Raw genomic sequence first — 13,085 nt, 5'->3', positions numbered from 1 at the left:
CGTGCTTCTTGGCTCCTACTGGTTCGATAAACCTTGGTTTCTTACTGAGGGAAACTTGCTGCTGTACGCATCACACCTTCCACTTGGGGTTCCCAACGAGCGTGTGCTGTACGCATCACACCTTCCACTTGGGGTTCCCAACGAGCCGTTGCCGGGGAACTGAAGAAAAGCTACACCACGGAAATTGCCAACTCCCACGGCAACAGCTAAATTGCTGGCGCCGTTGCCGGGGAGATCAAGACACGCTGCAAGGGGAGTCTCCACGATCCAATCTCTTTACTTTGTTTTTGTCTTGCTTTATTTTATTTACTACTTTGTTTGCTGCACTTAAACAAAACACAAAAAAATTAGTTGCTAGTTTTACTTTATTTACTGTCTTGCACTCTATATCAAAAACACAAAAAAATTAGTTGCTTGCATTTACTTTATCTAGTTTGCTTTATTTACTGTTGCTTAAATGAATACCCCTGAAAATACTAAGTTGTGTGACTTCACAAACACAAATAATAATGATTTCCTATGCACACCTATTGCTCCACCTGCTACTACAGCAGAATTCTTTGAAATTAAACCTGCTTTACTTAATCTTGTTATGAGAGAGCAATTTTCTGGTGTTAGTTCTGATGATGCTGCTGCCCATCTTAATAATTTTGTTGAACTATTTGAAATGCAAAAGTATAAGGATGTAGATGGTGATATTATAAAATTGAAATTGTTCCTTTCTCATTAAGAGGAAGAGCTAAAGATTGGTTGCTATCTTTGCCTAAGAATAGTATTGATTCATGGACTAAATGTAAGGATGCTTTTATTGGTAGATATTATCCTCCCACTAAAATTATATCTTTGAGAAGTAGCATAATGAATTTTAAGCAATTAGATAATGAACATGTTGCTCAAGCTTGGGAGAGAATGAAATCTTTGGTAAATAATTGCCCAACCCATGGACTGACTACTTGGATGATCATCCAAACCTTCTATGCAGGACTAAATTTTTCTTCGCGGAACCTATTGGATTCAGTTGCTGGAGGTACCTTTATGTCCATCACTTTGGGGGCGGCTACAAAGGTTCTTGATAATATGATGATAAATTACTCTGAATGGCACACGGAAAGAGCTCCACAAGGTAAGAAGGTAAATTCTGTCGAAGAAACCTCCTCCTTGAGTGATAAGATTGATGTGATTATGTCTATGCTTGTGAATGATAGGACTAATGTTGATCCTAATAATGTTCCATTAGCTTCATTGGTTGCCCAAGAAGAACATGTTGATGTAAACTTCATTAAAAATAATAATTTCAACAACAATGCTTATCGGAACAATTCTAGTAATAACTATAGGCCATATCCTTATAATAATAGTAATGGTTATGGTAATTCTTATGGGAATTCTTACAACAATAATAGGAGTGTACCCCCTGGTCTTGAAGCCATGCTTAAAGAATTTATTAGTACACAAACTGCTTTTAACAAATCTGTTGAGGAAAAGCTCAATAAAATTGATATTCTCGCTTCTAAGGTTGATAGTCTTGCCTCTGATGTTGATCTTTTGAAGTCGAAAGTTATGCCTAATATGGATATTGAAAATAAAATTGTTACTACTGCAAATGCCATCCAAGTTAGAATTAATGAGAATATAAGATTAATGGCTGAATTGCGTGCTAGGTGGGATAGAGAAGAAAATGAAAAACTAGCTAAAGAGAATAATGTAGCTAAAGTTTGGACTATTACCACCACTAGCAATGCTAATGCTCCACATGTTGCTGCACCTCTTACTAATAATGTTAAAAGAATTGGTGTTGGCAATGTTTCCACTTCTAATGCAAAGCCTGCAAAACTGCCTGAAATTGTTAAAACTGCTGAAACTGCCTGTGATAAAACTGCTGAAATTTTTTCCAACATTGGGGATGATGATCCCATTGCTGTAGCTCATAATGATTTAGATTTTGATGATTGTCACATCTCTGAAGTTATAAAGTTCTTACAAAAACTTGCTAAAAGTCCCAATGCTAGTGCTATAAATTTGGCCTTTACAAAACATATTACAAATGCTATCATAAAAGCTAGAGAAGAGAAACTAAAACTTGAAACCTCTATTCCTAGAAAGTTAGAAGATGGTTGGGAGCCTATCGTTAAGATGAAGGTCAATGATTTTGATTGTAATGCTTTATGTGATCTTGGTGCAAGTATTTCTGTTATGCCTAAGAAAGTCTATGATATGCTTGACTTGCCACCATTGAAAAATTGTTATTTGGATGTTAATCTTGTTGATAATACTAAAAAGAAACCTTTGGGGAGAGTTGATAATGTTCGTATTATGGTTAACAATAACTTTGTCCCCGTTGATTTTGTTGTCTTGGATATTGAATGCAATGCATCTTGTCCCATTATATTGGGAAGACCTTTTCTTCGAACTGTTGGTGCTACCATTGATATGAAGGAAGGTAATATTAAGTATCAATTTCCTCTCAAGAAAGGTATGGAACACTTCCCTAGAAAAAGAATGAAGTTATCTTATGATTCTATTATTAGAACAAATTATGATGTCAATGCTTCATCTCTTGATAACACTTGATTTACACTTTCTGCGCCTAGCTGAAAGGCGTTAAAGAAAAGCGCTTATGGGAGACAACCCATGTTTTTACTACAGTACTTTGTTTTATATTTGAGTCTTGGAAGTTGTTTACTACTGTAGCAACCTCTCCTTATCTTAGTTTTGTGTTTTGTTGTGCCAAGTAAAGTCTTTGATAGTAAGGTTCATACTAGATTTGGATTACTGCGCAGTTACAGATTTCTTTGCTGTCACGAATTTTGACCTGCCTCTCTGTAGGTAGCTCAGAAAAATATGCCAATTTACGTGCGTGATCCTCAGATATGTACGCAACTTTCATTCAATTTAAGCATTTTCATTTGAGCAAGTCTGGTGCCATTTAAAAATTCGTCTTTACGAACTGTTCTGTTTTGACAGATTCTGCCTTTTATTTCGCATTGCCTCTTTTGCTATGTTGGATGAATTTCTTTGATCCATTAATGTCCAGTAGCTTTATGCAATGTCTAGAAGTGTTAAGAATGATTATGTCACCTCTAAACATGTTAATTTTTATTATGCACTAACCCTCTAATGAGTTGTTTCGAGTTTGGTGTGGAGAAAGTTTTCAAGGATCAAGAGAGGGAAATGATGCAATATGATCAAGGAGAGTGAAAGCTCTAAGCTTGGGGATGCCCCGGTGGTTCACCCCTGCATATTTTAAGAAGACTCAAGCGTCTAAGCTTGGGTATGCCCAAGGCATCCCCTTCTTCATCGACAACATCATCATGTTCCTCCCCTGAAACTATATTTTTATTCAGTCACATCTTATGCACTTTGCTTGGAGCGTCGGTTTGTTTTTTTTGTTTTTGTTTGAATAAAATGGATCCTAGCATTCATTGTGTGGGAGAGAGACACGCTCCGCTGTTGCATATGGATAAATATGTCCTTAGGCTTTACTCATAGTATTCATGGCGAAGGTTGAATCTTCTTCGTTAAATTGTTATATGGTTGGAATCGGGAAATGCTACATGTAGTAATTCTAAAATGTCTTGAATAATTTGATACTTGGCAATTGTTGTGCTCATGTTTAAGCTCTTGCATCATATACTTTGCACCCATTAATGAAGAAACACATAGAGCTTGCTAAAATTTGGTTTGCATATTTGGTCTCTCTAAAGTCTAGATAATTTCTAGTATTGAGTTTTGAACAACAAGGAAGACGGTGTAGAGTCTTATAATGTTTACAATATGTCTTTTATGTGAGTTTTGCTGCACCGGTTCATCCTTGTGTTTGTTTCAAATAAACCTTGCTAGCCTAAACCTTGTATCGAGAGGGAATACTTCTCATGCATCCCAAAATCCTTGAGCCAACCACTATGCCATTTGTGTCCACCATACCTACCTACTACATGGTATTTCTCCGCCATTCCAAAGTAAATTGCTTGAGTGCTACCTTTAAAATTTCCATCATTCGCCTTTGCAATATATAGCTCATGGGACAAAATAGCCTTAAAAACTATTGTGGTATTGAATATGTACTAATGCACTTTATCTCTTATTAAGTTGCTTGTTGTGCGATAACCATGTTCCTGGGGACGCCATCAACTACTCTTTGTTGAATATCATGTGAGTTGCTATGCATGTCCGTCTTGTCTGAAGTAAGAGAGATCTACCACTTAATGGTTAGAGCATGCATATTGTTAGAGAAGAACATTGGGCCGCTAACTAAAGCCATGAATCATGGTGGAAGTTTCAGTTTTGGACATATATCCTCAATCTCATATGAGTACACTAATTGTTGCCACATGCTTATGCATTAAAGAGGAGTCCATTATCTGTTGTCCATGTTGTCCCGGTATGGATGTCTAAGTTGAGAATAATCAAAAGCGAGAAATCCAAAATGCGAGCTTTCTTCTTAGACCTTTGTACAGGCGGCATGGAGGTACCCCTTTGTGACACTTGGTTAAAACATGTGTATTGCGATGATCCGGTAGTCCAAGCTAATTAGGACAAGGTGCGGGCACTATTAGTATACTATGCATGAAGCTTGCAACTTGTAAGATATAATTTACATAATACATGTGCTTTATTACTACCGTTGACAAAATTGTTTCATGTTTTCAAAATAAAAGCTCTAGCACAAATATAGCAATCGATGCTTTCCTCTTTGAAGGACCTTTCTTTTACTTTTATGTTGAGTCAGTTCACCTATTTCTCTCCACCTCAAGAAGCAAACACTTGTGTGAACTGTGCATTGATTCCTACATACTTGCATATTGCACTTGTTATATTACTCTATGTTGACAATTATCCATGAGATATACATGCTATAAGTTGAAAGCAACCACTGAAACTTAATCTTCCTTTGTGTTGCTTCAATACCTTTACTTTGATTTATTGCTTTATGAGTTAACTCTTATGCAAGACTTATTGATGCTTGTTTTGAAGTACTATTCATGAAAAGTCTTTGCTTTATGATTCATTTGTTTACTCATGTCATTACCATTGTTTTGATCGATGCATTCATTACATATGCTTACAATAGTATGATCAAGGTTATGATGGCATGTCACTCCAGAAATTATCTTTGTTATCGTTTACCTGTTCGGGACGAGCAGGAACTAAGCTTGGGGATGCTGATACGTCTCCGACGTATCGATAATTTCTTATGTTCCATGCCACATTATTGATGATGTCTACATGTTTTATACACATTATATGTCGTATTTATGCATTTTCCGGCACTAACCTATTAACGAGATGCCGAAGAGCCAGTTGCTGTTTTCTGCTGTTTTTGGTTTCAGAAATCCTACAAAGGAAATATTCTCGGAATTGGACGAAATCAACGCCCAGGGTCCTATTTTTGCACGAAGCTTCCAGAAGACCGAGAGGGAAAGGAAGTGGGGCCACGAGGCGCCGCCACAACAGGGCGGCGCGGCCTAGCCCTTGGCCGCGCGGCCCTGGCGTGTGGGGCCCTCGTGTGGCCCCCCGCGTTGCCCTTCCGCCTACTTAAAGCCTCCGTCGCGAAACCCCCAGTACCGAGAGCCACGATACGGAAAACCTTACTGAGGCGCCGCCGCCGCCAATCCCATCTCGGGGGATTCAGGAGATCGCCTCCGGCACCCTGCCGGAGAGGGGAATCATCTCCCGGAGGACTCTTCACCGCCATGGTCGCCTCCGGAGTGATGAGTGAGTAGTTCACCCCTGGACTATGGGTCCATAGCAGTAGCTAGATGGTCGTCTTCTCCTTATGTGCTTCATTGTTGGATCTTGTGAGCTGCCTAACATGATCAAGATCATCTATCTGTAATGCTATATGTTGTGTTTGTCGGGATCCGATGGATAGAGAATACTATGTTATGTTAATTATCAATCTATTACCTATGTGTTGTTTATGATCTTGCATGCTCTCCGTTATTAGTAGAGGCTCTGGCCAAGTTTTTACTCTTAACTCCAAGAGGGAGTATTTATGCTCGATAGTGGGTTCATGCCTCCATTAAATCTGGGACAGTGACAGAAAGTTCTAAGGTTGTGGATGTGTTGTTGCCACTAGGGATAAAACATTGATGCTAGGTCTGAGGATGTAGTTATTGATTACATTACGCACCATACTTAATGCAATTGTCTGTTATTTTGCAACTTAATACTGGAAGGGGTTCGGATGATAACCTGAAGGTGGACTTTTTAGGCATAGATGCATGCTGGATAGCGGTCTATGTACTTTGTCGTAATGCCCAATTAAATCTCACAATACTTATCATATCATGTATGTGCATTGTCATGCCCTCTTTATTTGTCAATTGCCCGACTGTAATTTGTTCACCCAACATGCTATTTATCTTATGGGAGAGACACCTCTAGTGAACTGTGGACCCCGGTCCTATTCTTTACATCGCATACAATCTACTGCAATTGTTCTTTACTGTTTTCTGCAAACAATCATCTTCCACACAATACGGTTAATCCTTTGTTACAGCAAGCCGGTGAGATTGACAACCTCACTGTTTCGTTGGGGCAAAGTACTTTGGTTGTGTTGTGCAGGTTTCACGTTGGCGCCGGAATCACTGGTGTTGCGCCGCACTACATCCCTCCGCCATCAACCTTCAACGTGCTTCTTGGCTCCTACTGGTTCGATAAACCTTGGTTTCTTACTGAGGGAAACTTGCTGCTGTACGCATCACACCTTCCACTTGGGGTTCCCAACGAGCGTGTGCTTTACGCGTCATCACACCGCTGTGCCTCGTCGACGACGAGGACCGTCGCCGGCACCGCCAGGTGCAGCGCAGGATCGCCATCGCCGAGCGCGACGAGCAGTTGATGCGCCAGTGGAGGGCGCAGTTCCCCAACGATGTTGACAACACCGACGCGTTCTTCGCTAACCTTAGGGCACAACGCAGGTCCAACAGGCGCCACCGTCGGGCCGTCGCCACCTTCGAGCTCGAGAACCCGAATACAACTTGGACCGAAAACGACCCTCGGTGGGATGACATTTGGACGGAGACAACCTCCGACGACGAGTAGAGACTAGACTAGTAATTTATCTATTTTATTGTAATTTCAATAAAGTCGTTGTCGGTTCTATTAGTTTAAATTTAGTTTATAAAGTCGTTGTCGGTTGTTTTTGTTCAATAAAGTGGTTGACACGAAATTTATTACGATTGAACTGAAATTAAAGTACAGAGCTCAACTGAAAATTAAGATACATGGCCAGATTCGAATGTTGGAGCCATTCAATCATAGTCGTGCCTAGCCCTATAATAGTCGCCACTGTAGTCATCATAGTCGCCGACGTCATCGTCACTAGCATCGGGGTCGCGGTTGTCGAACCTCGGCGGGTGAGCACGCGTGGGCTGGGATTGAGGGTAGCGCAGGCGGGGGCCACGATAGGCCATGACGCTCTGGAGAGTCCGGCCGCGCCACCACATCCGACGGCCGGCCTCGTTGAAGTTCGAAGGAGGCAGGCCGTCCTCCTCGTACCTGGCAACCGCCCTCTCACGCCGATTGATGAAGAAGCTGTCCCAAGTCGGGCTGTAGTCGGGATGCCACTGGGGATTCCTCCGCTGCTCAGGCGTGAGCTCAAAATAGTAGTGGTTCGTGATGGCCATCTCGCGTGGCACACCTAGAGGGATAGGAGGGACCGGTACGCCTCCGACTCTCAGCAACCAGCCGGTCGGGACGCGGTAGCCGGGCGGGCAGGGGTAGTTCGAGGCGCAAAGCGCCTCCGCCTCCCGGGGTGTTAGACATTGATGGTTACGAATAGCAACGCTCGTAGGTCAAATTGATGGTTACGAATGTTACTGAGAGCAGGCCAATCATTGATGGTTACGAATAGCAACACTCGTAGGTCAAATTCTTGCTCGGTGTGCTCATCCCACACACGTACACCTGGTTTGGCCCACAACTCCAAAAGTTCATCGACTAATGGCCTTAGGTACACATCAATGTCGTTGCCCGGTTGCTTTGGGCCTTGGATAAGCACTGGCATCATAATGAACTTCCGCTTCATGCACAACCAAGGAGGAAGGTTGTAGATACATAGAGTCACGGGCCAGGTTCTTTGTGGCTGCAGCTCTGCTCCCCAAAAGGATTCATGCCATCTGTACTTAGACCAAAGTATAAGTTCCTTGCCTCACCTGCAAAATCCGGGAACTCTCTCCCGATGTTTCTCCACTGCCGACCATCAGCGGGGTGCCTCAACATCGCGTCTTTCTTACGTTCTTCCATGTGCCATCGCAACAACTTGGCATGCTCTTTGTTTCTGAACAAACGGTTTCAACCGTGGTATTATTGGAGCATACCACATCACCTTCGTAGGAACCCTCTTCCTGGGTGGCTCGCCCTCAACATCACCAGGGTCATCTTTTCTGATCTTATACTGCAATGCACCACATATCGAACATTTATTCAAATTCTCGTACTTCTCACCGCGGTAGAGGATACAATCATTAATGCATGCATGTATCTTCTGCACATCTAATCCTAGAGGGCAGACAAGCTTCTTTGCTACATATGTACTGACGGGCAATTCATTATTTCTTGGAAACAGCTTCTTTAATATTATCATCAATTTCTCAAATCCCGAGTCAGTCACACCGACCTCTGCCTTCCATTTCAGCAATTCCAATATGCTACCCAGCTTTCTATGCCCATCTTCACAACCTGGGTACAACAATTTGTGGTGGTCCTCTAACATCTTGTCGAACTGCAACCTCTCCTTATCCGTGCCACAGTCTCTTCTTGCATCAGAAATGGCCCGACGAAGATCATCATCAATAGGATCATCTGATGCCCGTTCTTCACCTCCTTCTTCTTCATTGTCGTCCATTGCGGTATCATCGCATTCAGAGAACATAGATCGGTACTGGTCATCATTATCTTCTTCTTCATCGCCGTCTTCCATCATAACCCCTTCTTCCCCGTGCTTGGTCCAAACATTATAGCTGGACATGAATCCAAACCGAAGCAGGTGGCTCTTAATGTCTCTTGAGCAAGAGTAATCCTTCTCGTTCTTACATTTTAGACATGGACAGCACATAAAACCTTGCTTCGACTTGTTGGCCTCGGCCACAAGCAGGAAAGAATTCACGCCCTCTCTGAAAGCGGGGGCACATCGGTTACCGTACATCCATGGATGACTCATCTGCATCATAAGTACAATTATATATGTATCAGATGCAATCACCTTGCTAAAATTAGTATTGTACGGACTATGTATATATATACGAGAAAATAGTTGCTAACCTTTTAGGATCAAAAAGAGGAGAAATCTTATCAAATAAAATCAAGTGGCATCCCTCTCACAAGCATTCCATCAAACATCTCTTGTGCACATGTAGAAAAAATGAGCTAGCATACACCTCCACCTTCACCACCAAGGAAAAAATGAGGTGGGGGGCTGGCTGCGCGTCTATATATAGGCATGGCCCTTTTGTCGCGGGCCGTATTACGACCCGCGACAAAAGGGGTGCCGGCAGGAAGCGCCAGCCCTCAGACACCTTTGGTCGCGGGTCGTGATACGGCCCGCGACAAAAGGGCGCGACAAAAGGCCCTGCCCGCTCCACATGGTTTCGGGGCGACGTGGCCAGGCCATTTGTCGCGGGTGCAGGCGCGCCCGCGACAAAAGGCTCCCACAAAAGCCTTGTTTTCCACTAGTGTGGGTTATTTACCAATGTACAATGAACTTTGGGTAGATGATCCAAGGCTTCTGAAGTTTTGGGTAAATAACCAATTCTCCCCACCGATATATAGCAGCCTCAGGTATCCACGAAGGTATATATGTACGAAATAATCGACGATCAATACACAAACGTTGTAGATTGTTCTTGCAAGCTCAGATTAATTTCACTACTCGATCGGTCAGAGCTGAAAATAAATCGCCATTGATGTTATGCTACTATATATATGTGTATGCAGGTTTAACACTGAGATCATGATGAACGCAGACGCCACCGGGATGCTATTCAAGTACGACGCTGGGACGAAGCAGGTCACCGTGCTCAAGGATGGCCTACCATACCCCAATGGCGTTGCAGTGAGCCACGACAAGACATATATCGTCGTGGCGCACACCGTGCCATGCCAGGCACATAGGTACTACCTCGAGGGTCCGAAGGCTGGCCAATATGAGCTGATGGCCGATCTACCCGGATACCCAGACAACGTGAGGCGTGACGGGAAGGGTGGATTCTGGGTGGCCTTGAACCAAGAGAAGGCGCGGCCCAAGGTGACCGCAACTCCGGTGAAGCACTTAGTGGGAGTACGGCTTGACGGCCACGGTGTAGAGGTGGAGGAGCTCACGGCGGCCAAAGGTGTGACACTCAGCGAAGTGTCGCAGAGAAATGGGACCATGTGGCTGGGATCTGTTGAACTCGACTACGTCGGCCTGGTTGCATAGTTTCCTTACATTATAACTACTCCGTATTTTATTATTAGCAGGAACATTAGTATGTATGCAATGCAGTCAGTTTTGTTACTACATTGTATTGTTACTTAAAACTAGGGTTTAATTTGTTGGAAATGTAATCGAGATCGTTTCTAATACTACTCATTCTTGGGTGAAACCGTCGAAGTTCTCTCTAAACATGGAACCATGGCTTGCAAAGACTCCTCGGCTGTGGGCGTGCAAACCATAGATCGAAATCCTCAAAACAAAATCCAAATTCTCTGGTTTCAAACCCTGCCAAAAGCCTTTGCACAAAACAAAGGCATATCTGGTGTGAACGAAAGAGGTGGATATCTTTTCTTAGGGAAGCCACAACAACAACTTTATTAGTTATCAAAGATAGTTGCATCATCAGCTGCCAGTAATTCATAAGAATTCTCCCAACCCTAGCCTACCGCACCCCTCCTCCCAACCCTCCCGCCGCCGCCGCCGGCAGCGCCGCTGGGGCAAAGATCTCGGGGCGTGGCGGCGGCTGGGGCCTCCCCTCGTGGCGCGTCGGGAACGGCGGCCAATGGAGCCTCTCACGCTGCGGCGGCGGCCCTTCCGCCTCCCGGGGCGGCGGCGGCCGGATGAGGATGTAGGGGCGGCGGCGGCCCTCCCGGGGTTGATCCAGCTGCGGGCTGCGGCCTCCACGCCTCCCATCGGCGGCATGCCGGCGGTGGTGGCTGGTGGAGGCGGGCGCCTTTCCCTCCGCCTCTCACCGGTGAGGGGTGATGATCTTGGGCTTCTCCCGTGGTACGAGAACGCCCGGGGCAGCAGAATTGGGTTCGACGGTGGAGGTGACCCTCTTCTTCGCCGGAGAGGATCGGCCTGCGGTTGGTGGTGGTGGATCTATTGATCTATCACCGTGTTCCAGCGGCGAGATGGAGGGGCTTGGAAGCCGGCGATGGTGTCGCCGGTGGAGGGTTGGAGTGGCCAGCCCAGGATGGTCGCCGACGTGGGGGTCCGACCTGAATAAAGGCGGCGGTCCTAGGGCCTCTCTTGCGTGAAGAGGAGGACCTACCGGAGGCCTGGACTCGTGATCTGGCCGGAGTGTTGAGTTCCGGAAGGCTTCGCCGGCGAATGTAACAGTGCTTTTGCACAGGTTTCTTTGGATCGGTGGTATTCGGTCGTGCGCACCCATGCTTTTATTCCGACCGATTGGTTCTGGAGGGAGCGGCGCGAAGCTCTTTTTCTGTGTTGACATCAAGTGACTATGGATCCATGATGAATGTCGGAAGAAGAGAATTTCATGAAGACCGGAGGGGAGGACTAGCTAAGGGAGGTTCAAGTCTCTGCGCTGTTGAGGGACTTGCTTGATGTTCTGGGCTTCACACCAGCGGTATGAAAGTGGGGGCGCAACACGTGCTGAAGCTCGTAGCCCCACCTTTCGCGCTAAAACCGTGCCCGCCTTAACCGGCGAGCCTTGTCAAGACGCACCCTCCTCCAACCTCAGAAGGATAAGATGGTCTTTTACCCCTAATTAATTAGGTAATTACATTAAATTGACTAATTACGTTGGCCCACCGAAGCCGTATCTAACCATTGTACACCTACATCTCCATATACGGTATTCTGGGGCGATTTCCAGATCTCACGCTGACGATCGTGATTCCCACTTGCGGTTTCCAAGTTTTTTGATTGCCTCCATCCCCGCTCCTCGCACGCTATGGCGGCTATCGCCATCCCTGAAAGGCTGTCCTCCGGTGGCCACGGATCGATCTTGCCAGCCTCTACCTATTGAGTCCTACATGACTTGATCCCCTTCTTCTCCCCTACAGCAAGACATGGACTCTGCTGATGAGATGACTTGTACCGCGGCCAGGTGTTTCGCAGGTTCACATCAGGCAGGCCGAACGTCGCCACAGACGGCAGGGAGCTGGGCATGCTACTCAGCGGCAGACATTGGTTCATACTGCGCGTCCCGGTGTTGGTTCTAGGACACGCATGTACACCACCATATCAATCCTGCATAGAACTATAGAAGTAGCCTTGCTTGTCTTTTTTTTTCTTGAACCAAACTTGTTCTGAACGAACGCCATGATGATGGCTATTGCTTCCAACGAGTCTACACTCTATACTGCGCGGCGGTATGTCTCCCGACCGATCCGCTCCTAAACGAAGGAAAAAAAAATCCCTGACTCGAATAGATGCATGAGTGGATTGATGCATGGGGAAAATAAGAAGACTCCAATCAGATGCACCTCAAGGCCATACCAATGATAGAGCTCTCGTCTCCTCTCTTACCAATTCAAAGAACCAAGACAAAAATGAAGAACGAAAGGGGAGTCGTCGGAATCACATGTTGGATGGCTGTTGGAAAAAGCGCTCGCCGCGAGCAAGCAGCCGATGGAATCGACCACAAAGACGGACCCACCATAATATACATATTTGTACGTATACGGATCTGTTGGGCAATACGGGTTATATATGGTACATATGATTTAATTATTCATTAATGATTAACTAATAACTTGATAATGTCTATCATGCCCTTTGTTATGAAGAGGTATGGAGCAACCTTAGCCATTGATGTGTTTAAGTTTAGAAAAGTGGGTGCGCACTGAAGCAAAAGTGTTAACTGGTTGTGTCTGGCAATGACCTTGTTGGAGGCATTGTTTTGAGAGCGGGGACTATC

General features: G+C 44.9%; 1 pseudogene; it reads left to right on the top strand.

Moving 5' to 3' along the window:
- The window catches only part of LOC127305932 (protein STRICTOSIDINE SYNTHASE-LIKE 10-like), a 28,156-nt pseudogene extending 17,736 nt beyond the window's left edge, over positions 1-10,420 (top strand).
- The last annotated feature ends 2,665 nt before the right edge of the window (positions 10,421-13,085 follow it).

The sequence above is a fragment of the Lolium perenne genome, chromosome 6, assembly GCF_019359855.2.
Source record: "Lolium perenne isolate Kyuss_39 chromosome 6, Kyuss_2.0, whole genome shotgun sequence".
Taxonomy (NCBI): domain Eukaryota; kingdom Viridiplantae; phylum Streptophyta; class Magnoliopsida; order Poales; family Poaceae; genus Lolium; species Lolium perenne.
The sequence above is the reverse complement of the archived record's forward strand: the minus strand, read 5'-3'. Positions and strand labels throughout refer to the sequence as shown.